Below are 20,886 nucleotides of genomic sequence, written 5' to 3'. Positions count from 1 at the left end.
CGCAGATGTTCTCCCCGAGGATCAGTTCATTGAGCATGTTCTTGACAGCTCTCTTCGCAGTGAACTTTAGCACCAGCCCACTGTCACACTGTTGGAGCTTCGTGGTGAGGCTATTAGGTGGGAGAGGGAAGGTCTTCCAGTGGGCGTAGCTCCTCCTTGCCATTAGCTTATGGTCTTCAATATGGAGTGCAGTGTCGCTTCCATCCAGCTCACCCAGACTGTAGCCTCGCTGCAGGCCCCTCGCTCCCAAGGCCAAACTTTTTGCAGTGGTCCTTTAATCTGCCAACTGATCTCCAACTGAGCTGCGGAGCCACACTGACTTAATTGCTTCTTGTTCCAACATTAATGTCCTGATTGTAGAGTCACTGCTCTATGCTTAGTGGACACTGGTTCCATAGTATACACAGTTACTGAAAGTTTCGTTCTGGAGCAATTTGCACCTTGGGGCTATGATCGCCTTTGGTCTTGTCACTGGTCACTGCTACGAGCAGCTAATGGCCTAGCGATTCAATATATAGGCTATTATGAGCTTGAAGTGGAACTGTGTAGTAAGGTGATGCTGCGTTGTGGGATTCTTGCTGTTAAAGACCCCACTGGTTTTGTGTCTTCTATCCCTGGTATCCTTTGGATCAATGTGATTTGCAGATACTATCGAGAGCTCTTCGGCACATTCGGGCCTTCTTTTTTTGACTCACCCTCTTTGTCACAGGCGTCTGGTCCCATTATTGCGGCCTTGCAGAAGTGCCATCGGTCTGCTGCCCACGTTCCAGGGGGCAATACTGGCACCGTGAGCGGTGCACATACCTGGAGTGGTAATGAAACTGGTTGGTAGCACCTGTCCAGAACAGTCAAAGTGCTCTGTTTGAGCCCCCTAAGTCAGGTTTACCAGCTGGGCTCCTAGCTTCACCATGCCTTGTATAGGTTGTCCGAGGTACAGCGTACGTCCCAGTGGTCAGTTTTGGTACAACTAAGGTTCTTCTTTACACATGGACTGGTCATGGCGCCTTGAGTGCTGCCCAGGTTGTCAGCCTACCTGCAGGTGTGACTGAAGAGAGGTCAACGATGGCAACTGTTTCCTGCCAAACAATTGCCCACTCAGTACCAGATAGGGTAGAGTCACTGTATCTGTCTGCATTGACTGGATGACCCACATTTTTCTCTTATTAAACTCATATAAAACAGAGGTTCTAATATTTGGCCCTAAACACCTTAGAGATATACGATATGGCTACTCAGATACTCTACCATTACTGACAATAATTCCTCAATTAATTTACCTTCCATTGTACTTACATCATTACACCGGAGTTGCAGAGGAAAAGGATTGGTGAGGAGGAGGAAGAGAGCCAAACGACAAGGATTTGTGGAGTAGAGGGGATACAAGCAGTATCTACCCCCCTTTCCTCATGGGCAACGTGAGATCACTAGGCAACAAGATGGACGAGCTGACAGGGATAGCCTGGAGCCAAAGGAAGTGTAGTCTGATGATGTTTTCGGAGTCATGGCTACACAGGGATGTTCCCAACCAAAACGTTAACATCGAGGGATTTCAGACGGTTTGCACCAACAGGGATTGCACCGAGAGTGGGGATTGCTGTTTTTGTAAACAACGGATGGTGCAATCCTGGTCATATTACATTCAAGGACCGTATTTGTTGCCTGGACATTGAACTGTTGGCTGTGGGACCATGTGGTCCATACTATTTTCCCAGGGAAATCTTGCATGCTATGGAGATGGCTGCGTACAACCCTCCATCCGTGCTTCATGGATTATATAAACTGTTGTGTGGACTGCACTGTCCCAATAAGGACTGTCTGCTGTTATCCAAATAACAAGCCATGGGTAACAAAAGACATCAAAGACATCCTTAATGAGAAGAAGAGGGCTTTCAGAGGTGACAACAGGGTGGAGCTGAGGACTAATCAGAGGTGGCAAAAGTACTCACATTCTTTACTTAAGTAAAAGTATAGATATCGTAAAAGTAGAAGTACTGATTCAAGTCCTTTACTCAAGTAAAAGTAAGAAAGTACAAGCTCTGAAATGTACTTAGTACAAAAGTAAAAAGTAAAAATGAATTTTTAACTTCAATGATACACAATGCCTCTTTTGATAACTCTGCAAAATGAAAAAAGTTGTAGGCAAACAGAACAGGATCATTTTCCTCTTTTGTTAACAACCTGCACAGTGCTGGTACAGAGAAAAAAAAATCACCGGACAGTAGTTTTGCTGTCAAATGTCAAACAGAATAAGTATGAACTGAACTGAGGTCCTGCATGACAACCTGGATATTTTTTTACAGGGAATGATTGGATGGGGAATGTGTTCACATTTATTGAAGTCCCTGCCCTTTGTATACACCACCCGTCGCTACTACCAATTGGATGGTTTAGTGAGGTCCTCGGATCTGCCCCATCCCTCCCTTTGCTTTCCCCCTCTGCTGCGTCAGTACTGCTGCCAGTTGCTTCAGCCCCTCCACCACCCCAGCATCCATCTGTAGGCTCCAATGGGGGTTATAAATATTTGCTCACCACTCCCATCACAGCTCCTTCAGCTGCAGACTGTTACACCCACAGTGTAAGGACAGGTTCCGCAGGTACTTCATCCCGGCTGCTGTCAGGCTCTACAACACCTACACTGACACTTATAATGTTGTAATTTCCTGTTCATGTCTCTACTCACTACTACTCACCATGGCTGTATTTTTATTTTTATTTATCTGTATTTATATTTCTAATACTTTTGCAATATTACTTATATTATGGTCACTTTACATTACAATACTTTTTATATCATGCCACTTTTTTATCCTCAGTACCTGGTTTTTTTTGCACATTACCTGTTTGCAGGTTGGTCGTTTTCTTGTTTATTGTGTAGGTTACAGATATTTCTGACTGTTTTTGCCTTTTCCACTTAAATTTCTATAGTGTATACTACAATTTCTTTCTGCTGCTGTAATAAGTAAATTTCCTCGTTGTGGGATGAATTAAGTATATCTAATCTAATCTAATCTAATATCTGGGGAAGTGATGAAGCAGAAGCCTAGACGCCAAACACTAACCTCTTCTACTGTTGCAATAATAATAATATTTGTGAATTGTCTGACTGAACTGTTTTTACAGATGAAAATCCAAACTATAAAGTATTTAAATACATAACTAACTCTTAGAGGCAGATCAAACAGGCTGCATTCCATTCTCTTTGGAGTAAAAAGTATATAAAGAGCAGATAACGGAGGAAGAGAGGGTCGTCCACTCACAATAAGGTCAATGGGTCAATCCCCTGCCCCACCAGTCTGCATTTCGAAGTGTCCTTAGACTAGATTATTTATTCATTTCATGTTCTCTCTGTAGAAACCACACATATATAACACTTATAATGAAAAGAGAAGAGGACTGTAAACATGCAGTCTCAGCTATGCTTATATCTCTCTGCACAATAAGACGGAATGCCTCACAGCCTCCATTTTCCAGAGGATGTACAAGTTCCCTGCACACTCAGTATGCTCTCTCAATGCCATAACATTGTTATCAGCATATCAAGCGGAAATCCTTAAGGAAATGGTCCGTCAGCTGGATTCTAGGACATGTAATGCAGTCCTCTGGGACGAGCTCTGTGTGGTTAATGACCCCATTATGTGCTTATCTTGTGGCACAGTTTAAGGCTGTGGACATGTAATGGGACTTGCAGTCTCAGGTGAGAGAGCCCTTTGGCTGAACAACTCAAGCCTGAGTGACTCACGGAAAGCAGAGATGATAGACGCTGCATACAACTCAACAAAAGGTCTCTTCGGTCCAGCTCAGTTGAAAATGAGAGACCAGCACCCTCAGGAAACAGGAGGGTGAAACAAGCGATCAGAGTGATCGCGGCCAAGAAAGCGCAACAGGGTTTTTACTTCCTCATCCCAAAAAAAAGGGAGCTCCTCTCTTCGCCCCATTTTAGATCTCTGTGTTCAATAAACAAAAATACACATTCAGGATGTTAACATAGAGTCCTCTAGGCTCTTTCCGCCCAGGACATTGATTTGTAACAATCAATCTTTCGGACACTTATTTTCTGACACTGTGCATATATCATCAAGGACGAGTGTGTGTAAAATCGCTGCAGTGACTGTGCCATTAGGCACACAGAGAGCACAGGAGATCACTCACAAGAAATAAAGAAAAGCTATTCACTTTCAAGCTTATATTTCGAAATAATTTCCTAGATTTGAGCTTAATCGGTCCGACTGCTCTTAATATATAAATACTGCGGTGACACTTGTGCGTAATGCTGCGGGATGGATGAACTGGCACTGATAGAGGAGTGCATAAATGGAAGGATTTGGAGGAAAAAAGGTTCAGAGATCACAAAGATTTCCTATCCCACGATATATAGATCTGTGATCTTGAATCTTTGTGCTAAACTGAGTCCAGTTTTACACAGACCCAACGGAACCGAACCTGTACAAACACAAATACTAACACTCTGGTTCAGTAGCCGACAGGTCTGTGTTTGGATTAATACTGTATAATATTTACCGTTCTATGTAGAGCCTCTTTTCAAAATCATTTTATAAATATAATTATGTTAAATTTTATATATTGGGGACATCAAAGCTGTCTCTGAATTTATTAGTGCTGCAGTTTTGGATGATTAAAATACGTACAGGAGATACAAAAATGGGAGCGAGAGAGGAACAGGAGAGAGAGAGGAATGAGAGGAAAGAGAGACCAGGAATAGTTGTGCACCATCGTATCAGCTCTGACTAATTAAAATGAAAACAATAAGATAGCAGCAACAATTCATATAATTATTATAATAATTATGATAATAATAGTTGGTCTCCTGCAGTTCTGGAGTCAGACGAGAGAGAGAAAGAGAGAGAGGGACTATGGGAGGAAAAAGACACATAGTGACATTAGAGCAGCAGCCCACCCAATCCTTTATGTATAGAGATGGTGTCTGTCTCCCATCTACCTACATTATTTAAAAATAAAACAAACAGAAGAGGAGTTAATCATAACAACTTAATAAAAATTAAATCAACATCTCTAGCAGTCCAAAATAAGAGAATTAAATGTGGACTCTTGAATATCAGTTCCTTGTCCTCTAAAGCTGTTTTGGTCAACGAATTAATATCTGATTATGATATTGATTTATTATGTCTTAATGAAACCTGGCTACAGGAGGATGACTATGTTAGCTTGAATGAATCCACTCCTCCCAGTCACTGTAATACTCATATTCCTCGAAGCACCGGTCGAGGTGGTGGAGTTGGAGCCATATTTGACTCAAGTCTATTAATAAATCCTCAGCCTAAACTAAATTATAATTCATTTGTTACAGTATATCGAGCTCCCGGTCCTTACTCAGAGTTTGCATCAGGCTTGATCCTTAAAACAGATAAAGTCATTATTGTGGGTGATTTTATTATTCATGTGGACAAGCACAATGATAGTCTTAGTGCTGCGTTTACCTCTCTATTAGATTCAATTGGCAGAGGAATTGTCTGCTTCCTTTAGCCCCTCACAAATAGATCATCTTGTTGATAGTACTATAGGCTCTTTACAAACAACTCTTGACTCTATTGCACCTCAGAAAAAGAAGATAATTAAACAAAGGAGGTTAGCACCATGGTATAGCCAGCAGACTCGCAGCTTAAAGCAAGAGGCACGTAAATCCGAACGTAAATGGCGTGCCACTAAACTGGAAGAATCTCGTTTAGTCTGGCTAGACAATCTTAAAACATACAGGAAGGCTCTCCGTAATGCCAGAGCAGCCTATTACTCATCATTAATAGAGGAAAATAAGAACAACCCCAGGTTTCTCTTCAGCACTGTAGCCAGGCTAACAGAGAGCCACAGCTCTATTGAGCTATCTATTCCGTTAGGTCTACGTAGTAATCACTTCATGAGCTTCTTTAATGATAAAATTATATCTATTCGAGACAAAATTCATCACCTCCTGCCCTCAACAGGCACTGATCTGCACTTGTACACAGCAAGTTTGAAAACAGCTGTAAAACCCGATATATTTTTAGACTGTTTTTCCCCTATCAACGTTCATCAAATAACTTCATTAATTTCTTCATCAAAGCCGTCCACCTGTCTCTTAGACCCCATCCCAACCAGGCTGCTCAAGGATGTTCTACCTCTAGTTAGCCCTTCTTTTTTGACTATGATTAATCTGTCTTTATTATCAGGATTTGTACCACAGTCCTTTAAAGTAGCTGTAATTCAACCTCTTCTTAAAAAGCCCTCTCTAGATCCAGAGGTTGTAGCCAATTTCAGACTAATATCAAATCTTCCCTTTCTCTCGAAGATCCTTGAGAAAGCTGTAGCCAATCAGCTGCGTGACTTTCTCCATAAGAACAGTTTATTTGAGGATTTTCAGTCAGGATTTAGAGTGCATCATAGCACAGAGACTGCACTAGTCAAAGTTACAAATGACCTCCTAATGGCATCAGACAAGGGACTCATCTCTGTACTTGTTTTGTTAGATCTCAGTGCTGCATTCAACATCATTGACCATCAAATTCTTTTACAGAGACTGGAACATCAAATTGGCATCAAAGGAACCGCCTTAAGCTGGTTTAAGTCCTATGTTTTAGATCGATCCCAGTTTGTTAATGTCAATGATGAATCCTCCGTACATACCAAAGTTTGTCACGGAGTCCCACAAGGTTCTGTGTTAGGACCACTTCTATTCAGTTTATATATGATTCCTTAAGGGAACGTTATTAGGAATCACTCCATTAATTTTCATTTTTATGACGATGACACCCAATTATACTTATCGATCAATCAGTTTACTTAACTTCAAGAATGTCTTAAGGATATAAAAAGTTGGATGACCTACAATTTTCTGATGTTAAATTAAGACAAAAGTTCTTGTAATTGGAACCAAAAACCTCAGAAACTATCTTTCTAGAAACTTAGTTACTTTAGACGGGATCACCCTCGCCTCCAGCTCCACCGTTAAGAATCTCTGAGTTGTTTTTGATCAAGATCTGTCCTTTCATGTCCATATAAAACAAATTTCAAGACTGCTTTCTTCCACCTATGTAACATCGCCAAAATTAGACACATTGTTTCTCAGGCGGTGCAGAAAAAGGACAGAGGGTGTCACTCCCTGTACAGATTGTAAAGCCCTCTGAGGCAAAATGTGTTTTGTGAATTTGGGCTATACAAATAAAATTTGATTTGATTTGATGTAGTAAAATAAATAAATGAATGTCTGTGTGTGGGGGGAAGCAGAGAGAAGGGAGAAGTGCTCAGTGGATGATGGGAGTTCCCCCAGCAGTCTAGACCTATAGCAGCATAACTAAGGGATGGTTCAGGACTCACCTGATCCAGAACTAACTATAGGCTTTATCAAAAAGGAACGTTTTAAGTTTAACCTTAAATGCAGAGATGGTGTCTGCCTCCTGAACCCAGAGTGGGAACTGATTCCACAGGAGAGGAGCCTGGTAGCTGAATGCTCTACCTACTGTTCTACAGTCTCAGCCAATGCTTATATCTCTCAGACAACTCCACCGTAGTGGTTTACATCTACTGCCAAGGCAGCACTTGATCGCTGCAGTTGCACAAGATAGCTCGGAGGATAATTATGTGGGGCAGGACCAGACTCTTCTCTCTCCGAGTGACACACGTGCCGAGCAATCTGAACAGAGGTTCAGAACTTTCGTCCAGAGGAAACCTCCTCTACGGAGAGTGGCTCTACACCTGCAAGTGGTAAAGCAGATCTTGCCCCAGGGGTGGATGCTCTGGTCCACCCTTGGCCAAACTTACTGCTGTATGCATTCCCCCTCTCAGCCCAATCTCCCCCACCCTAGCTAGGGTGAGAGAGCAGAGTATAGGCACAAGGAGAGATTTACCACCCTCTCCCAGAGCTCTGGGCTTGTCCCATTAGTGGTGGAACCTGAATGCTGCAGGACTGCCGGTGCAGGTCGTCAACACCATCCAAAGTGCAAGAGCCTCTTCCATCACACAATTCCTTATCAGTGTTCAGTGGTGGCCCGGGTCTGCTTACGGCCCAACCCAGCTTTTGTGCCTAAAGTTGTGAAGTCAGCCTACAGATGTCCCACAGGGGAGCTGTTGGGGTTTCACCCACCTCCAAATTCCTCAGGGGAGGAGAAGTTGCCTAATACACTGTGCCCAGTGTGGGCTTTGCATGTCTACATGAGTAGAACAGCCCGGTTCAGGAAAGGTGATCATCTGTTTGTGTCCTGTGCAAATTTTCATAAGGGAAAGCCATTGTCCTGCCAGAGGAGGTCTCCATGGATTGTGGAGGCTATATCTCTGGCTTAAAGGTGTGAAGGATTGAGGGCCCACTCTACGAGGGGCATAGACTCACACTTTTTTAAGGTTTTCCAGATTGGATGTCTCCGGGCCATCCAAGCAGTGCCAGAGACAAATACATCAAGGAGTAATGGTTTGTACCCGGCCTATTAGTGTGTATGGCTTTGGGAGACTTACCTTATGAATGAATAACGTCAGATGCAGGTTTTTTAAAATAAAATAAGACCTTCTCACACATGGGTCATGCATAACTACATCATCTTGTGATGAGGCTGTACAACAATACTGTCTCCACTCACTGATATATAAAGGACTTGTGTCACCCTTGGATGTGTGATGCTTTTCAGACTGATTTATGCACTTAACCATAGCTATCCTAAGGACCTCAAGAGCATGTTTGAAGTGTTCCAAAAATTCCTGATGGAACTGGACACGACCAAGCTTTCACCAAAAGTCCAAGCACTGAAAATTAAGATGTTCCAGTGATGGGCCTCATACATGATATGCAGATTTTTCCCTCTGGAAAATGTGTAGCAAAGCGACTGCAATTTTCATTGCTTGTTTGAGTGTTTGCAAGTTTTGCAGTGTGTTTACAGTTCTTGGTTGTTATTGCTGCAGAATATCTCCATGCACTTGTAATTAAACATGTCAGTGGGGTGGTTCAAAGCCACTTAACCACTTAGCTTTATGGCAGTGTCTTGGATTGATCAGGTAATGACTAAAATTTCAAAAATCCTGGAGATGTTTATGCACTATAAGCATTACAGTTATCCTGCTTGATTTACCTGTCTACCTCAAGTTTCATACAGTTAAGCAGAGTTCTTGAGGCAGTAAGGAAGGTCGGTATCCAAATGTTTAACATTTAAAATGATAAAAGCAAATTTACTTATGCTGATTCAGAGACCAAAAGTCCAAAAACTAAAAGTTAATATGTGACTGTGAAATTCGCCTGATGCACTGATGTTGCCCTCTGGAGAATGCAGTGCAGCAAAGTGTTTAACTTGCTGCAAATTTCAGTACTTGTGAGATAGCTTTTTCCTTAATTTTTGTACTTGTATATTCCTGCACTTTTATTTATCAACATTAAATATGCATACTTCTGGTTGTGCTGGATTGAGGGCATTTCCTTTCGGTGTTTGTTTTTCTTCTTTACAACACATGTGAATGAGCACTGGTTCTGTGTCCTAGTATGTTTTGCCAGCTCCTCTTACATGGCTTTATATCATGCTGAATGGAGGTGGTGTAGTGTGATGTGTTGCTGCCTTTGAGTTTTTTCAGTGCCCTAACTTGCCACATGCCTTGAAAAGCTTGACTGTTTATAATATTGTTACTGTAGATATTACTGTAGGTACAGGCTGACAAAATATCTGGTTAAAAATTTAAAATGCATTGGGTTTATTATTTCAAGTACATACACTTTATGCATTTCATTTAAAATGCATAAAGTGCATAAACCTTTTTCTAAGCATTTCAAATACATTGGAGTAATTCATATTGAATACATACACTCATTCTTAAATATTTTAAATAAATTGGATTTATTAATGATGAATACATAAATCTGTCATTGTTTATTCAAAACGCATTTGGTTTATTAGTATTATTACATAAATCTTATTCTTAATTGTTTCATTTACATTTGACTGACAAATATGCAGCACATAAAGTTTATTGGCCTGTTTATGTTAAATCTAAGTAATTCAAATGGATGGAAATTTTATATGGAATTGAAACACATAAATCTTAAGAATTAGGCCTAAATATTTTTGTGAGTGTAGCTCCTCAGCAGCTGTAAGGGCTCAGGTGGATGTCGCCCACTTGAGGCTGTGGAATCTTTTTTTGTTGCTAAAAGGTATATTAGATTTAATCAATTATTAAATCTAGTTATTAGACATCCTATAAAATAATATTTTCATCTGAGGCTCTGCTGCAGAAAAAAACCGTACTGGATTTTGCCTCTTTTGGGGACATTGTATCTTCTTTTCTACAATTGATTATTCCGAGCTGCATGCCAGTGCCCAACACAAGGCTTATTAAAGCCTGGCTAGAATTAGCCTCGTTTAGACCTGGCTGGATGATTATTCCCTTGTTTAAAAGGCAGCAAAGAGAGCTGCCACAGGGGAGACACATGAAAAGACTATCACAGACAGAGCCAGAGAGTTGGGTTGCAAGGTGATTTCATTTGCTATTTTTGAATTTATGTTTGTTGATTTGGCAGATGGTGAAATAAAACATGTTAAAACCTGAGTGGTTTGTGTCTGTGTCTGGGAGACCCCCCCCCCAGATTAACACATACCAACAAATATGGACTTGATTCCCAGTTACAAAAATACTGGTTAAAAATCTTATTTCCATTTTTGGACAGGATTAATGTGGCCAGTGATTCACATGGACACATAAAGCAAGGTTTTTAGCAAAGCAAAATAACTGGGAAGCACACTCAAATTATGGCAAGTCAGATCTTCCCATAACTAGAAGAAGAAGTAGTTTTACACTATTACAAAGCTTTAGGAAACCTCCTGAAGGTTGGTTTCCAATAGTCATAGTCACTAATGTTAATAAAGGTAACATTGAAATGTCAGTCAGTGTAGTTTACACACATGTCAACTAGAGGGCATTCAATGACCACAAATGGCACTTATTACTGTCAACGTGGTCAGACAGGGAATGTAATTCCCACTTATTGTAATGTACACAATAACCAGGTAGATAAATAAACAAATACAAAAAACATGCCTGTGCTTATTTGAACAAGCTGTTGTATAAAAATGTATAAATGTGTTTGTATTTAATTTTGGTAAACACATTCTGGTCTAGCATTATGATTCTTTACATGCTCAGATAATGAAAAAAATCAACACCAATGAAATTAATTTGTCGGTTTACCAGATGTCTACAGGGGCGTTGTTACAAGGTAGGCAAAGCAGGTGATTGCCAGGGGCCCCAAGCTGACAGGGGACCCCAAGACAGCTAATCATGTAATGTGAGAATTTACAATAAGCTATGTACAGGAGACAGCAACAAAACCATGGTTGGAAACCCCATGCTACTAACTTCCTGCAAAAAGCTTTATATGTTCAGCAGTTTGGTTGAAGACTAGAATGACTATAGATTGTTTGTTGTGGGGTTTTGCACTTATTTTATTATTATTTATTGTAGATTAGAATACCTTTTATTGTCAGATTTTTCTTGCATCCCAAGGCATCCATTGCTTAACATAATGTCGAACATATGATTACACAACAGAACAAAAACGATTTCTACAAACATTATACATAAAGATATGACATTGCAGTGGACATTTAAAAACAAGTGGCTGTAGTGCAATTCCTTTAAAATTCATTAATTCAACCATACAGAACACTAAGGCCTACTTAGAGTTCAAACTCTAAATTAACAATTTCACAGACTGAGGAACAAAAGAGTTCTTCAGTCTGTTCAATCGAGCGTGTGGGACTCTGAACTTCTGTTAGATGGCAGAAGCTGATATTCCTCGAATAAAGTCTGAGAAGGGTCAAATGTAATATTACCTGCCAGTGACAACATTCTTTAGTGTATACTGCTTAAAAGCTTGAGACGAGCCGTTGCCCCACAGTTTTTGAGCAGATATGCAGCAGTCTTGTCAGTATTATTGGTATGCAAAGTTTGCACTTTCTCTACATAAAAAATCTTTGTTTGAACAAAGGAATCATGTGATTTGGTTGGGGGTGTGTTTCTTGGGGGGAGAGTTTGGTATGTTTCTGTTTTAGGGTCCCCCAAGTCCTTTTTGTCTGGGGCCTCCAAAGTCCATTTAAATGCTCCTCGATGTGTATGAACTACAGTTATCCAGAGTATCCAATGCAATTCCTAGTTGTTGTGGAGAGTGCACTCTTACATGTGTGATATTGGATTATTGGCATCCTTGTATTAAGCAGTTGTAGAAAAATAGCTGTATCCAACTGTTTCAGCCAGCCTTTTAATCAGTGACATATGCATTCCTATCTTGGTTGATCTAACAGGGGCAGTATAATCCATGATAGCTGGCAGTGAGACATTTTTCTTATTATCTCTGCACAGTGAAAATCTCCACCCTCAACTCATCTACATCCTTTTTCATTCAAGTCAGATCAAAAGATTTGGTGCAATCAAAACTGATGAAAATTGTGAAGTTTTGTTTTTGAACTGGACCCGAAAGTAATCACAGAGAGGGATTGGTTTGTGAGTGAGCAAAGAGTCCTTTTAATAAAGCACAGAAGCAGGAAGTTTACAAGCTTGGTGCTGGCTGATACTGAGCATGTGATCCTGTGAGCTGGCGATATGGCAGGCAGGTTGGCTCTGGCTATCCTGAGGCACAAAAGAGAAACAAGCATTAGAAGCATACAAAATAGTTTCCACTAGAAGACGTCTTGAGATTGGACGAGAGTGTGTACAGCTGAGGTGATGGAACAATCTGGTGATGAGTGGAGAGAAGACCGGGGTTCTTGTAGGCTGCTGATGAGTTGATTGCGACCGGGTGTGGGACTTGTGCCAGGTGCCAGAAATGCCACACTCACACACAGGAGAATAGAAGGGGAACAGAGAAAGGGGAAAACACGAGAAGAACGGTCTGAGCTGTGACACTGGACCATACCCTCCAGGTAAATATAGTGGTGCTACCTTTTGAAGGTGGCAGACCAGTTACGAAATCTACAGCTATGTGAGACCAGGGTGTGTTGGGCACAGGTACAGAGACCTTTCCGCGGGCACAGATGGAGTAGGTGGACACAAAGGTACGGGTGTCTTGAGACATGGATGGCTACCAGAACCTCACCAGATGAACGTGAGGGTCTGGTGAAAACCTAGGTGACAGGCGAGTTTGGAGGAGTGCCCCCACTGGAGGACCTGGGACCTGGCTGACTCAGGCACAAAGAGACTGTTAGGTGGGCCATTACCTGGGTCAGGGTGCTGGCAGCCGCAACCATACAGGAGGGAGGTATGATGTTCTCTGGCTCGATGTCAGCATTCTCAGGAGCTGCTTGGTAAGAGAAAGCATCAGGTTTGTGGGTATCAGGATGATAGGTGAGCGTGAAGTTGAAACGGCCTAGAAACAAGGCCCAGCAGGCCTGGCGGGAGTTCAGCTGTTTAGCGGAGCGCAGGTAGGAAAGGTATTTGTGGTCATTCCATAAAATGAATGGCTGCTCGGCTCCCTCCAGCCAATGCCGCCACTCCTCCAGAGCCATCATAGCTTTTCTCAGCAGGGGAAAAACCACAGGAGAAAAAGGCACAGGGATGCAGTTTGTGTGATCTGGAGATAAGGCAGGCAGATTGGCTCTGGCAATCCTGAGGCACAAAAGAGAAAAAGCATTACAATGGCTGTTTGTTTCCATTTATGTTTTTTTTTTAGGCAAATAGTCCACTTTTCTGTGGGGTGGGAGTCACATTAACTTTTTTGTTTCACATTTAATAATAAATATTAATATTAAATAAAACATTCTTTTGTAAAATGTTTTAATTACCCTATTAGCATCTGTGACTTCTGGCATATATGAAGCTTGCCACTGTCACTGAGAGATGCAGGAGATGACTGGTTCTCATGCTTGAGGAATTCTTGCAAGTCACACTGCCTGTTCTGGCATGAGATGAAGAGTCGTGAGAATAACTGACAGTCATCTTTCAGCACTTTCTCCTTAGAACTCCCCCAGGTTGCTTTAAGACTTTTTTAAAGAAAGAAACTGTATTCTTCTTGATTGGATGATAGAATGAACATTCATCTTTATTCTCCAGCCCCTTCATGAATGACTTGAACTGTTCTTTGCCCCGCTGGTGATGTGTACCAACCATTTCAGCAAGAGCTGGGTCTGCAACATTCTTGGTGTCTAGCACTAGTAAGTCAGCTGACTCTTCTTGGAATGGGTTGCCCATCTACCGAAACACTTCAGAGAGTGCTTTCACCTTCTTAAAGAAAGATCTCTGGGCACTCAGTGTCTGCTCATGATGTCTCCTGTCATTGTTTGCATCTTTCATACCTGACATTGCCTCATATCCAGTTACTAGATGACTCACTTCGGGTCCAGCTACTATCCACCTACGAAGTGCTACCGAGTCTTCTGTCAATCCAATGGCTCCTCCATCCCCTTTGATGACTGAATTATTTTGCTCACGGGCTTGTTCAATTGCCAGGCCTGAGAATTCTCTTCTCGACTTGTGAACAACAAAGTTTCCTTTGTGAAACTCCCTTGCCAATTCTGGATGTTGCTCAAGGCACATCATGTCTCTGAGGTGAACTGGGATCCATCGTGCATAATTGACATTGTTGTTCGCAAAGAAGTAAGGGACCAGTTCTGAGAGTTCTTCACGATCCTCACATTAAATATTTAACAACATTCATTTGTTGTGCTCTACCCTATTTAAAGTCACAAAATCCAACTCAACAGACTTGAAAACATAGGAATGGACACCAAGATCAAACAAATCGAAAAACTATACAAATTAATAGGAAAAAGGCGATTTTGGAGGATAATTTGGCAGCCATCTTGGATTTTCAAATGTCCAATAGGACAGATTTGATCAGAAGCCTTTGGAGAACAAATACAACAAATGTCATCCTTGTATCATAATTTGCACAATTCCACTCAAATGTTGCTTTTATCCGCTCCACTATGAGGGTGAACGAGGGTCAGGGGTGTCTGATGGCTCCACCAAGGAAACTGTTTTTAGGGAGTTTTTCCCTTTTCTCTTCTTCTTACTGGGTGGCGGTTTATAATATGAGCTTGATGAGGCAGCTTCCCCCTCATCAGTGGAATCAAAAGAAGTGTCCCCAGTCTCTTCTGCTGCTGTTGGCTGATATTCAGGATCATCCATTTGGTCATCATCATCACTCAGATCAGCATCAGAGTCTTGAGGATAACCTGGTATAAGGACCTAAATAGTACGTGGTCCTGCACCGCAGAATGTTTTTAAATAGATAGATAGATAGTTAAATAGACAGACATACTTTATTCATCCCGGAGGGGAAATTCTTCTGTTCCAGCAGTACAGACGTGCAATAAGTACAAGTACTTTTTTACATAGAAAGATGTCCATCTTTTAATTGTAAATGTGCTGTTAAAGTGCTAGTAATATGTTGTACACAAACATATTTCAACTGGATACCATAAAATTAATAGTACTACCAGTATTAGTATTATTTCAACATATTTAGTTTTTAGACAGTAAAAAATCACTCTTACAAAATTATTTCAGCATATATAATAGAATATCATTAAATGTATCATTTCAGCAACATTGAATGATCAGAAATGTTTTATTTCATAGTAAATAATCAATTTTAATAACATTAGCAATCTTCTCTACTTTTAACATAAAATGACAATTCAACCATTTGGGAAAGCATGTTTTAAAAAAATTATTTGACCCTTTTAAGATTTGTTTTTGTTGCATCAAGTCACATAATTCTGTCAAGAAAGTCCTCTGCTACAAATATATGTTGGAAACATATGTTTACCTTTCAAAATTCCGCCATAAGGTTTCCTCATGTCTCCAGTGAATTTTCTCTTCTTCACTCTCGGTTTGGAGAAACTCAGAAAAGGCCTACTTCTTAAAGAAACAGCGACATCTAGTGGATTTTTAAAACATAACAGATCTACATCAACTGGTAGAGATGTACAATCAGCTTGAGTTCAGTTCAACACTTTGTTGTGGGAACGGAAAGATAAATGACAGAATATGCATAGATACATTTAACATTTGTTTTTTTATTGATGTCAAGTCCAAATGATGGTGTTATTAAGACTGAAAAATCTAATTTAGATTTCTCTTTATGGTCCCACACACAGCATGCAACCATGGGGAAATTTGACCATTGTATTTAACCCATACGTGTGAACGGAGCACACACGGAACACACACAGAACACAATCCACAGTGTGATTGCACACAGTAGTGTCCAGCAGGTGAACTGCCATCTCTCCAACTTCCGTCCATGCTGGACTTGAACCGGCCACCCTCCGGATCCCAAGCCAAGTCGCTATGGACTGAGCTACTGCTTCCCCATGAATGAAATCAAACTAAAACACACATCACCATAATTCAATTTTACGGAGCCCCTAAAGGGACATGGGAGAAAAAAAAAAAAAGAAACATATCTCGTGCGCACATGAAAGTATCGCGTGTGCACGAGAAAGTATCTCGCGAGCACGGGAAGGTATCCCGTGCGCACATGAAAGTATCCCGTACGCACGCGAAAGTATCTCGTGCGCACGAGATAGTTTTCTGGTGCGCACGAAAAAGTATCTCGTTAAGCACATGTAGTTGACCGTACGCCTGTGCTCATTAAGATCATTAGCATCAAAGAATGGCTGCAGAAGTGGACTTATTCTCTTTTCTGAAAACGCGAAATATACCTGGCATGCAATACTTTCACGTGCCCACGAGATACTTTTTCGTGCGCACCAGAAAACTATCTTGTGCGCACGTGATACTTTCGCGTGCGCACGGGATACTTTCTCGTGCTCGCGGGATACCTTCACGTGCTCGCGAGATACTTTCTCGTGCGCACGAGATACTTTTTCGTGCGCACGAGATACGTTTCATTTTTTTTTTTTTAACCCATGTCCCTTTAGGGGCTCCGTACAATTTGAACAAATATAGGATGTTTTTTTTTTTTAAATCAAACTAAAAGATCACCTTTATCATAAACAATTGTTGGATGGCAGCCTTTGCTCTTTTTTGAATTAAATATAGGATGGTTGAATAAAAAAAATATATTTTCTCTTTTAAATCATACAAACGTTTTGCTGAGGCAAACTAACTGGTTCACAATCTAAAGGAAAGTTGAACGTTTCTTTTGCATAATGTGGCATGCGACTGAGAAGAGTCTTTCACACAGAACCGTGGATGCAGGAGTGGTTAGATATTTGCAAGCCAGCAGGGCTTGCTTGTCATGGGCTCCATAATGAGCAGCATTGTTGTGTCAGTTCATACTTAAAAAGAACGAGTTTGAAGTTCAGTTCATGCAGATGAAAATGAGCTAGTTCCCATTTTTTATTGGGATGATGTAGATGACAAATGTATGATCATGTATTCAGTTATTAATCGATGGTGTCGGATCATGAATCTGTGTCGCTCCGCTCACTTTAACACTGAGTCCTGCTGCTCACATCACATCTCGTGTTGCACTGATCACAAAATGTTGACAAGTCATTTTTCATGATGTTTAAATGAGCCTCATAAACTCTGGAGTGAATCAAACAAACTCTAAGTTACTTCATGTCCTGATCAGGTCCTGATAACTAGTGATGAGTGATTATTAGTTAAAGTGAGCGCAGGTCAGAGGGGAGGAGGAAACAGAAACTCCAGCTCGATACAAACCAACTGCAGCTTCAGCTCTGATCATGAAGCAGCTGATCACTGAGCAGCTGTGACCAGAGGAACTCAGTGTTTCACTGTTTCCACTGTTCAAATCAAATCAAATCAAATCAAATCAAAGTTTATTGTCACATGCACCAAATAACTTAGCGTCATCAGAGCAGTGAAATTCTTGTGACATGGCAGGCAACATCTACGCAGTAGACGGGAAATACAAGATAAAAATAAAATAAAAATACAAAATAAAAAATAAAAAGAAAATATATATAATAACATATGACATATGACATATAACATAGTAACATATAACATTTAACATAACACATTTAACATAACATTTAACATTAACCTAGTAAATAACATTTAACATAACATTTAACATATAACCTAGTGACATATAACATTTAACATAACATTTAACATACAACATAGTAACAACATATAACTTTTAACATATAACATAGTACAACAGTTTAAATTTGAATTTAAATGAGGGGCTAGCAGCAGTTTACAGGGTGAAGGAGTGCGGGATATTAAATTAAGTATTAAATTAAATAATATATGTGTAGTAAGTCAAGTTGTATGAATGAGGGAGCAGAATGTACATGGTGATGCGACTGTTCAGTGGGTTAGTGTTGCTGGTTCAGAAGCCTTACGGCCTGGGGGAAAAAGCTGTTTGTGAGTCTGGTAGTCCGTGCTCGGATGCTCCGGTAACGTCTTCCAGACGGCAGCAGTGTGAGGATTCCATAGCCTGGGTGGCTGTGGTCCTTTATGATGTTCCGTGCTTTTCTCAGGCATCTTGTGTTGTAGATGCCTTGCACGGAAGGGAGATGGCAGCCGATGATACGCTCCGCTGTCTTCACCACCCTCTGCAGGGCCTTACGATCAGCAGCGGAGCAGCTACCATACCAGGCAGTAATGCAGCCTGAGAGGATGCTCTCAATGGTGCATCTGTAAAAGTTTGTTAAAGTTTTGGCAGACATGCCAAACTTCTTGAGTCTCCTCAGGAAGTACAGGCGTTTTTGGGATGTTTTGACCGCCGAGTCCGCTTGTCTGGACCAGGTAAGGTCATCCTTGATGAACACACCGAGGAATTTGAAGTCGAACTAAGTCTCTGACCGACTGCTCTCATTGTGAGTTGCTCTGAGCGAGTGGGTGGGGGCAGGTATGGTATATGGAGCGGGTCATTCTGCGCATCGTTAAAAAATGAATGTGTTTATTCCACAAATTAATCATCCTGCGTTAATTTTGACAGCCCTAATTCAAACCTTATAAAAGTTAAAACAACCACTATATCGCTACCAAAAATTTAAATTTATTAAATTATTAAATATCAGGTCACTCTATTAAAAAACCCTTACTCATTAATGATCTGATTACTGAACATCAGATCGATTTACTACATCTAAGTGAAACCTGACTGCAAGAAGATGAATATGTAGGTTTAAATTAAGTGACACCCCCCCACCCATATTAATACTGATTCCTAGAAGCACGGGCAGAAGTGGAGGGATTGCAGCAATCTCTAAATCTGTCTTATCTATCAACCTTCACCGTAAAGGTAGTTATAATTCCTTTGAAAATCTTATAATCAGACTCCATTCAAGCCTGAAATCACATAAACCAATTCATCTATCTATCATATATCGTCCGCCTGCCCCTTACTTTTATCTGAATTCTCTGAATTTCTATCACTGCTAGTTCTTAAGACAGGTACAATTATTATAGTAGGTAATCATTCATGTTGATGTTGCCAATGACAGCCTTAGTTCAGCTTTCAAATCAATAATAGACTCGATTGGTTTCACTCAACATGTGAATAAACCCACTCACTGTTTAAATCACACTCTTGATCTTGTTCTGACATATGGCACAGACCTTGAAACTGTAATAATATTTCCCCAAAACCCTCTTCTGTCTGACCATTTTTTAATTACATTTGAATTTAGAATTATTGACTACACTGATTCTGGACAGAAATTTGGTTATCCTCTGACGTTTACTTCAGAGCCATGTGACAGTACAATACAGGAAAGTAATCAAGACTTCACTCCCACACTAGTACAAGTACAGCAAAAACTGAATGAATATAACATAATTTTGAGTGATCAGGGTTAATTAGCAAATACTTAAGCTGAGACAAAAGAAATTTGAATTGAATGATAAGCCAGGTAAATTGTTGACCAGGAAATTGCAGGCTGCACAGGCCAGTTGGTCCATTCTTAAACTCAAGTCTTCCACTGGTGAAACTTTAACTAATCCACTTGATAAATGTATACTTTAGACAGCTATATTCAGAGTTAAACATCTCTAGCTGTAATGCATCTGATGAAGATATTGAGAAATTCCTGGATTCTGTTGAATTACCTCAAATAAGTGACTCTGCTAAGCTTGTGACAATCCTCAACTAGGCAGAGACTCAGTAGCAGAGAAAACGAGTGAGGCAGAAAAATAAAGTATTAAATCAAACTTTACTTAGTTGTCCAAAGAAACAAGTCCATACAGGTAACAGGCAGAAAACGAATGATGACAATCTGGCAGAGGGTGAGGGGAAACACAGGGTTTAAATAGGGAATGCTTAATGACAACAAGGTACAGGTGTGTGGGGAAACCAACAGGAAGTAAAGCTAGACACAAGAACCCAGACACCAAAATAAAACAGGAAGTGAAATCAAAAACAGACACAGACTGAACAGATCGTTACAGTACCTCCCCCTCAAGGGACGGCTCCAGACGTCCATAAATGAATTTAAACAAGGACTCAACCTGAAATTGAGAGGGGTGGGAGGAGGGTGGGAATCTGGAACAGAGCACGGGGCTCGGGCGGTCGGCCCGGAGGCCGGTCAGAAACTGAGCCCGGGGGCTCGGGCGGGCGGCCCGGAGGCCGATCAGAAACAGGAACTGAGGCGAAGCCCGGCGAGACCCGCAACCGTGGGACAGGAACAGGAACTGAAGCGGAGCCAGGCGAGACCCTCAACCGTGGAACAGGAACTGAAGCGGAGCCAGGCGAGACCCGCAACCGTGGAACAGGAACTGAAGCGGAGCCAGGCGAGACCCGCATCCGTGGGACAGGAACAGGAACTGAAGCGGAGCCAGGCGAGACCCGCCACCGTGGAACAGGAACAGGAACTGAAGCGGAGCCCGGCGAGACCCGCAACCGTGGAACAGGAACAGGAACTGAAGCGGAGCCAGGCGAGACCCGCAACCGAGGGACAGGAACAGGAAAGCCGCTCGCCGTAACCCTCAGCCGAGGGACAGGAACTGGCGAGACGACTGCTTGAA

The sequence above is a fragment of the Paralichthys olivaceus genome, chromosome 8, assembly GCF_024713975.1.
Source record: "Paralichthys olivaceus isolate ysfri-2021 chromosome 8, ASM2471397v2, whole genome shotgun sequence".
NCBI classification, from domain to species: Eukaryota; Metazoa; Chordata; class Actinopteri; order Pleuronectiformes; family Paralichthyidae; genus Paralichthys; species Paralichthys olivaceus.
Note: the sequence above shows the minus strand (reverse complement) of the source record.